Consider the following 12,108-nt stretch of genomic DNA (forward strand, 5'->3'; position numbering starts at 1 on the left):
GATCGGAGACCGGCGTCTGGATGCACAGCCGTGACGTCATCAGAGCCGGACTCATTACCATACCAACGGATATAAACAATACATTTAAAATCACATAGAAAAAACAGCGATGAGGAATACCATTAGAAAATACATATTGCACGATTTATATGATCATATACTATAGCAGCAAGGCATAACAACAACAAGATAAATAAATCAAAATAATTTATAAGCATATATTAATGAACAAATATCATGAATATGTGTAGAAAGATATTGCCATAATATAAAAACAAGCGTAGCCCCAATTGTTCATTGAGGCCCCGTGGTGACATTGTACCCATTTGATAATTCCACTGGGTTTCTCTCTTCAATAGTTTTTCTGAACGATTGCCATTCTTATGCATAGCCATCCTCTCCCTGAGAGACCAATCTGTCTTCCCTACATACCTCAGCCCACAGGGGTAGGTAATGAGGTAGACAATATAACGGCTGGTACAGGTTACTCAATGTTTTCCACTATGCGGATGTCTAAAATTGTAACCAGTTACCAATGCCCTACAAGTTAAACAGTTCAGACATTTGAAACAACCTGGTTTTAAAGTTAAAAATGAAGATGAACCTGACCTCACTCTACCCATGCCTGTAACGTCAGTGCGCAAAACAATATCACGTATGTTACAGCCACGGGTATAACTAAGCATGATCCTGTTATCTTGAAGATTAAGATCAGGATCAGTGCGGCCTATTGGCCATCATTTCTTACATGTCCGATTGATCATATTGCTATGCCCATTGAAATGAGGGTCACAACAAATTCGACATGCTTGTATAAATTGAGAAAAAGTCAGTCCTGATTTAGAAGAGCAAGGAGGAAAACTGTCGGCATGTAACGTAGTGTTATGATCTGACAGCTTTGTAAATTGAATTCCGTGAGTGCCGCCTGATTTCCACTACCTGCTTAAAAGGACCATCTGGCCCACACTGGAGGGCACTGGGTCAGTAAGCTGTTTTATCCAACTGGGAGTGACGGACATTATTCAAGATATTATATATACACACATATATATACAATGACAGTGGTAGCTGGCACTCGTTCCTAAGACAGGAATGGCCCGGTGCCTTCACAGGGAGAGCTGCTGGTGTGTGATTGTCGTTTTTTCATCCAAGTCCCGAGTGCCGCATATACCTTTCCGCACATATATATATATATATAATTGTGGATGGAATGGGCACTCACCAAGGTCTTTATTCAGCAGAAAAGTTTATTGTAGATACAAAGGTACATCCTGGATGTACCTTTGTATCTACAATAAACTTTTCTGCTCAATAACGACCTTGGTGAGTGCCCATTGCATCCACAATTGTACCTTTTGATGTTCATTCATCTGTTGGAGCACCCCGCTTTGAAAGCTTGAAAAATTGACTCTGTCAATATATATATATATATATATATGGGTACAGAAATAGATGGGATTTAGCGCCAAGATAAGAAACAGTGCGAGAAATGCAGGTAGTGCATCCTAAATAACAACAACTCCCCCTAAGCTATCGGGGTGTCAGCTGGAGTCTGAGAAGGAGACGGTGGTGGGCCGTCTAAGAACTATGGGATATGGTAAGAGGTAATCTCTGATCTTGGCGACTTTTGTTACAGAAAATAGGACTATGAATAGGTATATAGAAATATAAACAATTTATTCAATGGGGGGGGTACACACTAATGCGGATACAAGTTCTGAGTAAGTGCAAGAAAATTTAAGAATTAAAGAGACACAGTTCATAAGCTGGATAAAAAAGCGTCTATTTATAAAAACACAAGATAAGTTAGATAAAATGCTTAGCTCATAGGTGGAAAGTTACATAGTTACATAGTAGGTAAGGCTGAAAAAAAGACTTGCGTCCATCTAGTTCAACCTGGTATAGATATCCATTGCTGATTTGGTAGGTTCTGGTATTTTACAGACAAATTATATTTCTTATTTGTACCCATGGATGTTTTTCTCCAGTAAATGTTTGTCCAACTTTGCCTTGAACGCATTTAATGAACCAGCCGCTACCACCTCTCTGGGAAGAGAGTTCCAGAGTTTGACTGTTCTGACTGTAAAGAAATTCTTTCTACTAGCTGAATGAAATCTTTTTTCTTCTAATCTATACTCATGCCCTCGCGTCCTAGATTCCTTTCTAGTAGAAAAGAGGGTGCGTGACAGTTCCTTATATTGGCCCTTGATATACTTGTACATGTTGAGCATGTCCCCCCTTAAACGTCTCTTTTCTAATGTAAATAGTCCCAAATTGCTTAATCTCTCCCCGTAGCTTAAATTCTCCATTCCCCTAATAAGCTTTGTTGCTCGCCTTTTGACTTTTTCTAATTCTATGATGTCCTTTTTATAGTGTGGGGCCCAGAACTGTACTCCGTACTCTAGGTGAGGTCTCACCAATGCTTTATATAGTGGCATAATTACCCTCGAGTCCCTAGTTTCCATTCCCCTCTTAATACATGCCAGAATTTTGTTGGCCTTTTTTGTAGCTACATTACAATGGGCACTACATCCTAGTTTGCTGTCTATTTGGACTCCTAGATCCTTTTCAAGTATGGAATTACCCAGTTCCTCTCCGCTAAGGTTGTAACTTGCACACTGGTTGTGTCTCCCAAGGTGCATAACCTTACATTTATCTACATTGAATCTCATCTTCCATTTTTTTGCCCACTCATCTAGAATTGCAAGATCATTTTGAAGCATGGTGACATCTTCTGATGATTTGATGACTTTGCTAAGTTTTGTATCATCCGCAAAGATGGATACATTGCTGAGTAACCCTATCCCAATATCGTTAATAAAAATGTTAAACAAAATGGGCCCCAAAACCGAACCCTGGGGCACTCCACTTAGTACCGGTATCATATCTGATACGGCACCATTCACAACCACTCTTTGTTCTCTATTACATAGCCAATTCCCTACCCATCTGCAGATATTTTCACCCAATCCTAGGTTCTCCATTTTATTAATCAATCTCTTGTGTGGGACAGTATCAAATGCTTTAGCGAAATCTAGGAAAATCACATCTACAGCATTTCCATTATCGAGGTTTTTGCTAACCTCTTCATAGAACCCTAGTAGATTAGTTTGGCATGAACGATTTTTCACGAACCCATGTTGGTTAGCACTGAGTAGACTGTGATGATCTAAATATTTCTGGATACCATCCCTTAAAAATCCTTCAAATAGTTTACCCACAAAGTGAGGTAGGTCTTAGAAGCTGCCCAACATGTTTTGTCCATTGTGACTTCCTCAGGGGGTAGGGACAAACTGGCAGGGGGTAGGGACAAACTGGCAGTTACCTCACTTCCTGTTCACTCATTAATCAATCAATTTACTTTTCGCGTCTGCTACTGCATCTTAAACTGCTATGCTTCTGAACTTCTAATCTTCCATCCCCCGAACATCCCCTCTTCTCCCACTATCTCCATCAGCATTGGTGAAACCGAGATCACGTCCACCGACCAAACGCGCTGCCTCGGTGTCATCATTGACTCCTCCCTCTCTTTCACCCCCCCACATTCGTGCTCTCTCACAGTCTTGCCGCTTTCACCTAAGCAACATCTCACTCATGCTGCTAGGCTCATCTTCCTCTCCCGCCGCTCTACCTCCGCCTCCCCCCTCTGTCTATCTCTTCACTGGCTCCCCATTCCTTTCCGAGTTCTCTTTAAACTCCTCACCACCACCTACAAGGCTCTCTCCTCCTCCACAGCTCCCTACCTCTCTTCACTGATCTCTATTCACACTCCCTCCCGTCCTCTTCGCTCCATCGCTGACCGCCGACTGACCTCTCACCTAATCACCTCCTCCCACTCCCATGTCCAAGACTTCTCTCGCGCTGCCCCCCTGCACTGGAACAACCTCCCGCCACCCATCAGGCTATCTGATTCCCTTACCTCCTTCAAGCGCTCCCTCAAAACCCACTTTTTTCGACTAGCCTATCCCTCCTCCTAACCTCTTTTGATCCTCCTAGCCTGCCTCCGTTCCTACTTATCCTATTGTATTTTGTTCGTCCACCCACCTATTTTTAGTATGTTAACTCTTATGAGTAGGGTCCTCCTTCCTCACGTACTCACCCTACCTCATTACCTCACCTGTGCTCCTGTCCTGTTCTTCCCTTCCTCTACTTCATCTTCAGTCTCCTCGACAATTTTGACACCTACTTCTGAACTGATGTTGATTTTAGTTCTACCAGCTATACCCCTATTTATACTGTATTTTTCAACACACCCTGTACGTTACCTTGTAATTTGTTTTTTTGTTTGCTATGTACGGCGCTGCGGACACTTTGCGGCACCTTATAAATAAACGTACTACTACTACTATGCTTTAAATCATCCTTGGAGTGTGTGGTATAAAACACATGTCCATACAAAAAAAGATGCAGGAGACTACTACATTTCAAGAGAGTAATGTCCAAGTACTATAATTGGTATTTGCGGTGCGGAGATGTGGGGCGCGACGTCACTTCCGCCCCACATCCGCCGTCCTCACCGTGCATCTGCGCATGTGTGTATGGCGTCTCCAGCGTAGGAGCGCTCTAGCAGCGGCTTTGGCGCTGCTGTTCTTCCTCCCTATGGGCGGGCTTGAGCATGGATGTCCTTGTGTGGAACGCAGGGCTGGTCAATGCAATAATGTCCGTCAGTCACGTGGGCGGACTTGGTCACGGACTTCCTCTCACTACCTATGGAGCGCATTTGGCATGCAGGAGGATCTCGTGTGAATCCCTATATACATTGGCACTGTGACTTTTCGATCCCATGTAGTCGAGATCATAGTAAATGTAACAAAGAAAGGAAACATAGTTACAATCGAAGTGGGCACAAAAAAACACAGAGAGTTGCTTATATGATGGGTAATCACTATATATGAGAGTGGATACAACATTCTAGGTGCATACTTCCTATATACGGGAGACCTGTAGGTGCTTTATATATCTAGCAATAAATCCTTCTAGTGATGCATTGAATACACAGTATATCATTGGATAGAGTTAATGACCAGGTTACATCTGTATCAGTCTATTCTGATCTAGGTTGTATCAGTTTCATATACTGTATGGATAGGTTCCCAGGGGTTACAGATGTATTGAACCAGTGAGGGGATAATTTCATATAATATATTACTAAGTACGGCCTGTTTATTCCATACTCATATAATATATTACTAAGTACGGCCTGTTTATTCCATACATAATTGTATGCGATAGAAAGCAAGCAAATTGTGGTACAGAAACAGTGGATACATAAAAACTTATTATATTTAGTACAATTAGGTAGCACATTTTTCGTGCGCTGATATGGGAAAGGTTGCGGCTATGTCAGCTTTGTGCATTACAAGGACTTTTCTTCCTTGTGTAGCCTGTCTGTCTTGCTTCCATACAGCACCTGGTTTTCCTTAGAGGTCTCCCATCCTTGTACTAGCCAGGCCCAACACTGCTTAGCTTCCAAGATCGGACGTGGTTGGTCGTACCAGTGTGGAATGGCTGTAATGTTGACAGGATCAGGGAAAGTGCCCAGAAAAACCTGCTAGCACTAGCTGACCGGAGTTTTGATAGGGGTAATATTCAGGATGGATTACTGCTATCACATACCCTAGTTATGTTGTTTTGTTGGTACGATGGTCTGTGCTCAGAGAAAGGGAGCTATCTCATAGCTATCATTGAATCCTTCAGGATGCAAAGTGTTTAATTCAAATATCCAATACATCTCTCTATATATATATGCCCCAGTTCTGTACCGGCACTCCACGGGCTTAACTCTCTTACAATAAGGCTCTAAGTCGACACATGTCTCGTGCAACGTTTCGGGATCTTTTTTCTCCCGCCATCAGGCAGTGTACACAGCTATGTACTCTATGTATGAGAATAAAGATCCCGAAACATTGCACGAGGTATGTCTCGACTTAGAGCCTTATTGTAAGAGCGTTAAGCCCATGGAGTGCCGGTACAGAACTGGGGCATATATATAGTTAAGCCAAGTACAGAACTGGGACTTGTATACTTTGACAGATAGGGCACCCTAGTTGTTGTTATTAAGGAGAGGAAAGTGCCGACTATTCGGGATATATATATATATATATATATATATATATAGTTGGTAGGGTTGCGGCCTGGCACTCTCCTTACACAGTAGCAGCTGCCTCGGTGCCCTCACACAATATGGATATCGGAACAAAGTACAGGCGGCACTCGGAGGTCTTGGCAAATTAGTGTATTGGATGAAAAAAGCTGACGTTTCGGAGCAGCGCTCCTTCTTCAAAAGCTAGTGGTGAGACGCCACACTGTGTGGTGAGTGTGCACACTGGTGGAGACAGGAGAGGGGGTCTTGAAAAAGGCCTTGCATAAGGCCGAAACGTTGACCATCCTACCCACTGTTATGTGAATTGTTGCTGTGGTATGTATATTAAAATCCACAAAGCATGAAAAAAGAAGTCCGGTGAGTGCGTCTATTTTCTAAATACATTGGATCTGTGGGAATTCCCGTTTGGGTTTGCCTTCTGGACTGAGACACCCCGGCAGGTGAAGTTAAGGAGGAGTGTGCTGTCTTATTTGTGGCAAATATATATATATATATATATATATATATATATATATATACACTGCTCAAAAAAATAAAGGGAACACGAACATAACACATCCTAGATCTGAATGTTCTTTACATAGTTGAATGTGCCGACAACAAAATCACACAAAAATTATCAATGGAAATCAAATTTATTAACCCATGGAGGTCTGGATTTGGAGTCACACTGAAAATTAAAGTGGAAAAACACACTGCAGGCTGATCCAACTTTGATCTAATGTCCTTAAAACAAGTCAAAATGAGGCTCAGTAGTGTGTGTGGCCTCCACATGCCTGTATGACCTCCCTACAAGCCTGGGCACACTCCTGATGAGGTGGTGGATGGTCTCCTGAGGGATCTCCTCCTCTTAGACCTGGACTAAAGCAATCCACCAACTCGTGAACAGTCTGTGGTGCAACGTGGCATTGGTGGATGGAGCAAGGCATGATGTCCCAGATGTGCTCTATTGGATTCAGGTCTGGGGAACGGGCGGGCCAGTCCATAGCATCAATGCCTTCATCTTGCAGGAACTGCTGACACACTCCAGCCACATGAGGTCTAGCATTGTCTTGCATTAGGAGGAACCCAGGGCTAATGGCACCAGCATATGGTCTCACAAGGGGTCTGAGGATCTCATCTCGGTATCTAATTGCAGTCAGGCTACCTCTGGCGAGCATATGGAAGGCTGTGCGGACCTCAAAGATATGTAGTGGTGGCACTCGCTTCACTCACTTTAAATAATGGTCAAACACATCTTGTGTCACAAGCTGTGTTTGACCATCATTTGAAGCGAGTGCCACCACTACTGTCTGGTCTGTTTGGCCCCTATGCGGGAGCGACTGGTGGGCACCGCAATTAATTCAGCAGAGGAGTAAAGTTTAGACTGTATCTAATTGTCAGTAGCTCAAAAGTCACCCAATATTCAGAACGATTGGTGACCTCTCATGCAAGATTGAGCAATAGGGAGCAATTAAGTCTTGAGTGTATGATATAATTCAAACATCACTCATAATTGTTAGGTTTATGTATCTGTCTGTTGTTTTACATGTGTTGTAAGTGCATTTTATTCTTCACTAGAAAAATTAAAAGTTAAGTTTTAAGAAAATATTCTGTAAAAGTTGTGCCCCCAAAACCAGAGAGTACTTGTGTTCCGAGATATCATGCCTGAAATAAATTGCATGCATGATGATATCAAATTCACATTTGAATGTAGTCAGGAGTCCATCAATTATCTTGATGTCAACATCCTTTGGTGTGGTGACAGGTTTCAAACGAAACTGTTCCACAAGCTGACGGATTGTAATGTAATGCTGCACGCCAGTAGCCATCATCCAATAGCCCTAAAACATGGGTTACCTTACTTACAGTTTTTAAGAGCAAGACACATAACTAATGATGACAACTTAGCCATAGATGAGATAGACAACACGTATAGCTAATTTCATGCTAGAGGGTACTCGCCTGACATATTAAATGTTACTAAAAACAAGTCTTTGCTAAATCCAGAGAGGAATTAATAGCAAGTGGGTCTAAAAAAGACAAATTAGCAAATACAATGTTATTTGTTAATGAATATAGCACTCTAAGTAACACAGTTAAACACACGGGCAAAAAATATTGGCCATTGATTAACACAGATTCAGGTATTAAATCTTTACGCTCATCTAAACTCATGATAGGACGCAGTCGTGGTAAACATCTTAAAAATCTGTTGGTCCATAATGATGTCTCTGATAGTTCTAAAGTTCTAAGAAATTTTTAAACAGATTGTCTGGCTGCTATCGTTGCACAGGATGTGCAACTTGCAGCCATATGGATATTGGACAACATTTTGTTCATCCTAGATCCGGCAAAATATATTCCATTAAACATAGGCTGTGTGCATGGTTTAGCTGTGTGCATAATAGTTTTGAAGTGCATCATTTTTAAAGTGCGGCATAATTTAAATATAACTGTAGTGTTATATTGGCATTCTAGACATATCTTCATCTTATCCTGAATGAACTGACTTCTCTTCTCATCAAGGTAACCAGCATTCTACATACTTGGTCTGGACTGCAGATTATTACACCCTCTGTCCTAGATTGATTTGATATTTTCATAGGTAACCAGCATTCTACATACTTGATCTGGGCTGCAGATTATTACACCCTCTGTCCTAGATTGATTTGATATTGTCATAGGTAACCAGCATTCTACATACTTGGTCTGGGCTGCAGATTATTACACCTCAGGTGCTGGATGTATTTAAATGCTTTGGTAATTGAACATTCTGCACACTGCTTTAGTGTGCAGAATGTGTTATTGACAAACTTAATTTTGCAAGTTAAAAAGCAAATCTCTGTTACCTATGTGAAGGGAGGAATATCTTATAACGGTACTTGTTTCCTAGCATGGTGCCCATCGCATACCGTATTTAGTGGTGTGCGATGCGATCTTCCTGTTAAATTAACAGGAGTGATTGTACAATGAAATATCGCATTCGATCGCATGCCAGCAAATGGCATGTGATGCAATGCGATGCAATTTTTAATTGTACAAGCACCCGGATGGGTGCTTACAATGTTAAATGCACCCCCACTATCAACGCCAACCTGAAGCGTGGCGAGCATAGCGAGCCTGCGAGGGGTGGCGGTTCGTGTCCTCCGACCTTTTCATACCCCCACTATCCTTGTCGGCACGGAGTTGATTTTAATTAGTGTGGCGAGCGCAGCGAGCGGCCGTGGAATACGAGCCCGAAGCATGGTGAGAGCAGCGAGCCCCGCTGTCTGAAGTGTGTAATTGCTGCCTTTATGAATGCCTATGAGTGTGTAAGGGGCATTGGACAGTCCAAAATCCATAACAGTCCAATAGTATGGAATGTCTCTCCACAGGGAACTTAACAATCTCCCTATGATTTGAATGTTCTAGTATCATGTTAACGGCCTCCTTCAGGTCTGTTTAGATAGAATGTTTAGCTTGGGCCAGCCTAAAGGGTATATCTACTAAACCCTCCTATGGAAAGACCAAGGTTTCATATATATATACAGTACTGGCCTATATGAACTGTCCTGTTTCCTAGTGGGGAAATGGTAGCTGACCCAACCTATTTGCAATTGTCTGCCGACTCGATCTAGCCCTGTTAAAGGGCCAGGGACATTATTCATCCAGCATCCAGAACTAATGTTCCCTGGATGGGAGCATATCTGGTTAGGAAAAGGAACAAGGGGAATATGCCCCCTCCCCCACCTGTACATGGTAGTCTGCCTACAGCAGGCCAATGCTCTGGAAAGACAGGGAGGAATCCTCTGTCTTTATTAGGATGATATTCACTTCACCTCTCGTGACCGGTGTCTGGGAGAAGCCTCCTCTGAGCACTCTGTGGCTGTCACATTGCTCTAGGTTCAAACTGCTGGCTCCAACAGAATGACCCTCCTAGCAAACAGGCCCCTTAAAGGGCTGGGGACTAGCAGAATTTAACCTTGTGTATGAAGTCAGGACTGAAAGATCAGAATTAGGTTTGGGACATCCACTGATGCAGGAGCTACATTAATGAGATCTGCACTTGCTTGCTGGCAGTTCTGTGGGCATTTGAAATAGAATTAAAGGCCTGGCCAATCATCAGGGTAGCTCTAACAGCTTTCAATCGGGCCATTTGGATGCAGGGGATCTAGTCCACTGGAACCCTTCTTACTACTTATTATCCAGGGGAAATAATACTGGCCCACAGTGTCAGTTACTTTGAACTTGATTTTTTTTTTTGTCAGCACTTTTCCCCCCACTTGTGCTGAGAAAGCAGGGTCAATCTCTAGGGCAAAAAGGGCAGGGATTTCAGGAATGCCCATGTGTTACAATCTGTCCTCCTTAATGAGGGGCTGCAAAAGCCAGCTGGGTGAATTACTACACCTCAAGCACTTGTTCAGGGCAGAGTGTGCTGTGTATAGCATAAATGGGGCATTTTACTTGCCAATGCCACTCAGGTCATTTGCAAATCACTATATTCACCAGATCTTGTTACATCCTGTAAATCCCAATCCACTCCCTATGAGTGAGCTGGGGACTGTGTACTGTGGTGACTAGTCCCTTTTCTGAGCACTAGTCCCTGTTATGAGCGCATTGTTGTGCATACTGCCAGTCACAGGCAGTAAAATGTGCCGGCCATGGGCAAGAGAGGGTGGTCTGTTACAGACCTCTCAGGTATTCCTACTGCAGGCAGTACCTGGTAATCTTTATTATTGTGTATTGTATCACCAAATGCTACTTTACCCTGCACCAGTAGTATTCTCATTATTATCATCATAATTATTATTGTTATTATTTATTTATTGAGATGCAGTAGAACCTTTTGCTGTTGACTCTTTCATAATATTTTACTTTTACAATTAACATGGTTCCTTTATTGTGGTATTGGCACCTTTATTATCTACCCTTAGGTGTTTTAATTAGCACAAGTTCCTACATTGCTGAATGCATGTTAATATTAGTTCTATTTGAAGGTAAGACATAGATACATTTATATATGTTAGTATTAGAGATGTTATAGACCAGGTAAGGGGAACCTTTGGCCCTCCAGCTGATGTTGAATTACACATCCCAGCATGCATTGCTAGTTTTGCTATTTAGCCATGCTAAAACTCTTGCAGGGCATGCTGAGATGTGTAGTTCAACAACAGCTGGAGGGCCGAAGGTTCTCCATCCCTGTTATAGACTCATCTAATGAAGTTCACCTAGACGCAGTGGATGGGCCCACAAATTTGCCCAATGCAGCCCATAGAAGACAGGTTTTTGTGCAATCGCAGTACCAGCATCATGTGCTGGTCAGTGCGGCAAAGACACGGCAGCTCCTGCAGGAAGCCACTCCCTGCTTTGCCATGCAGCTCTAGCTGGCTTTCATGGGCTGCAGCCCATAGAAGCCAGGTTTTTGCCCAAGCACAGTACCGGCACTGGTACTGCTCAAGCACCTGGTAGTGCAAGTGCGATGGGGACCCTGGCCAGTGAAAACCCAGCAGCATGATAGACACTCTGCAAGGCAGAGACCCGATAGAGCAATCTGGATCCTGGATGGTGGAGACAGCAGAAGCTGTTTGTGTACAAGTCCTAGCAGTATGAATGACAGAGAAAGAAGACCGTGTGACAATGTGTATTGTGTTGGAGGTCAGAGTAAATGCGCCTCTGTTACTATGGGAACATTCCAAAGAAGACAGTGAGCTCTTTTGAGAAATTTAATATGGATTTCTTTCAGTTTAGACTAATGGTCATCATAGTGAATACTAAAGAAGCTATACACGGGCCGACAAGCGTTCTGAGCGATGCTGCTTCGCTCAGAGCGCTCCGTCTCTCTCAGCACACAGCGCTGTAGCACGCTGTGTGCTGAGCGAGGAGTCAGAGTTCTATGTTGAGAACATTGGCCCTGACCCATTAATAACTTGCATGCAAGTTATTAATCAGCTCTGAATTTAGACCGAGGGGGCCGAGCATTTAAACTGCTGTGTGGTCTACACACACCCAGCAATTTACATGCGTTTTCAGGCATTTTCTGAGCG

General features: G+C 42.9%; 1 pseudogene; it reads right to left on the bottom strand.

Moving 5' to 3' along the window:
* Nucleotides 1-5,398: 5,398 nt before the first annotated feature.
* LOC146076117 (5S ribosomal RNA) lies at nt 5,399-5,516 on the bottom strand (annotated as a pseudogene).
* Nucleotides 5,517-12,108: the final 6,592 nt, after the last annotated feature.

Source organism: Crinia signifera, chromosome 4, assembly GCF_055691185.1.
Source record: "Crinia signifera chromosome 4, ASM5569118v1, whole genome shotgun sequence".
NCBI lineage: Eukaryota > Metazoa > Chordata > Amphibia > Anura > Myobatrachidae > Crinia > Crinia signifera.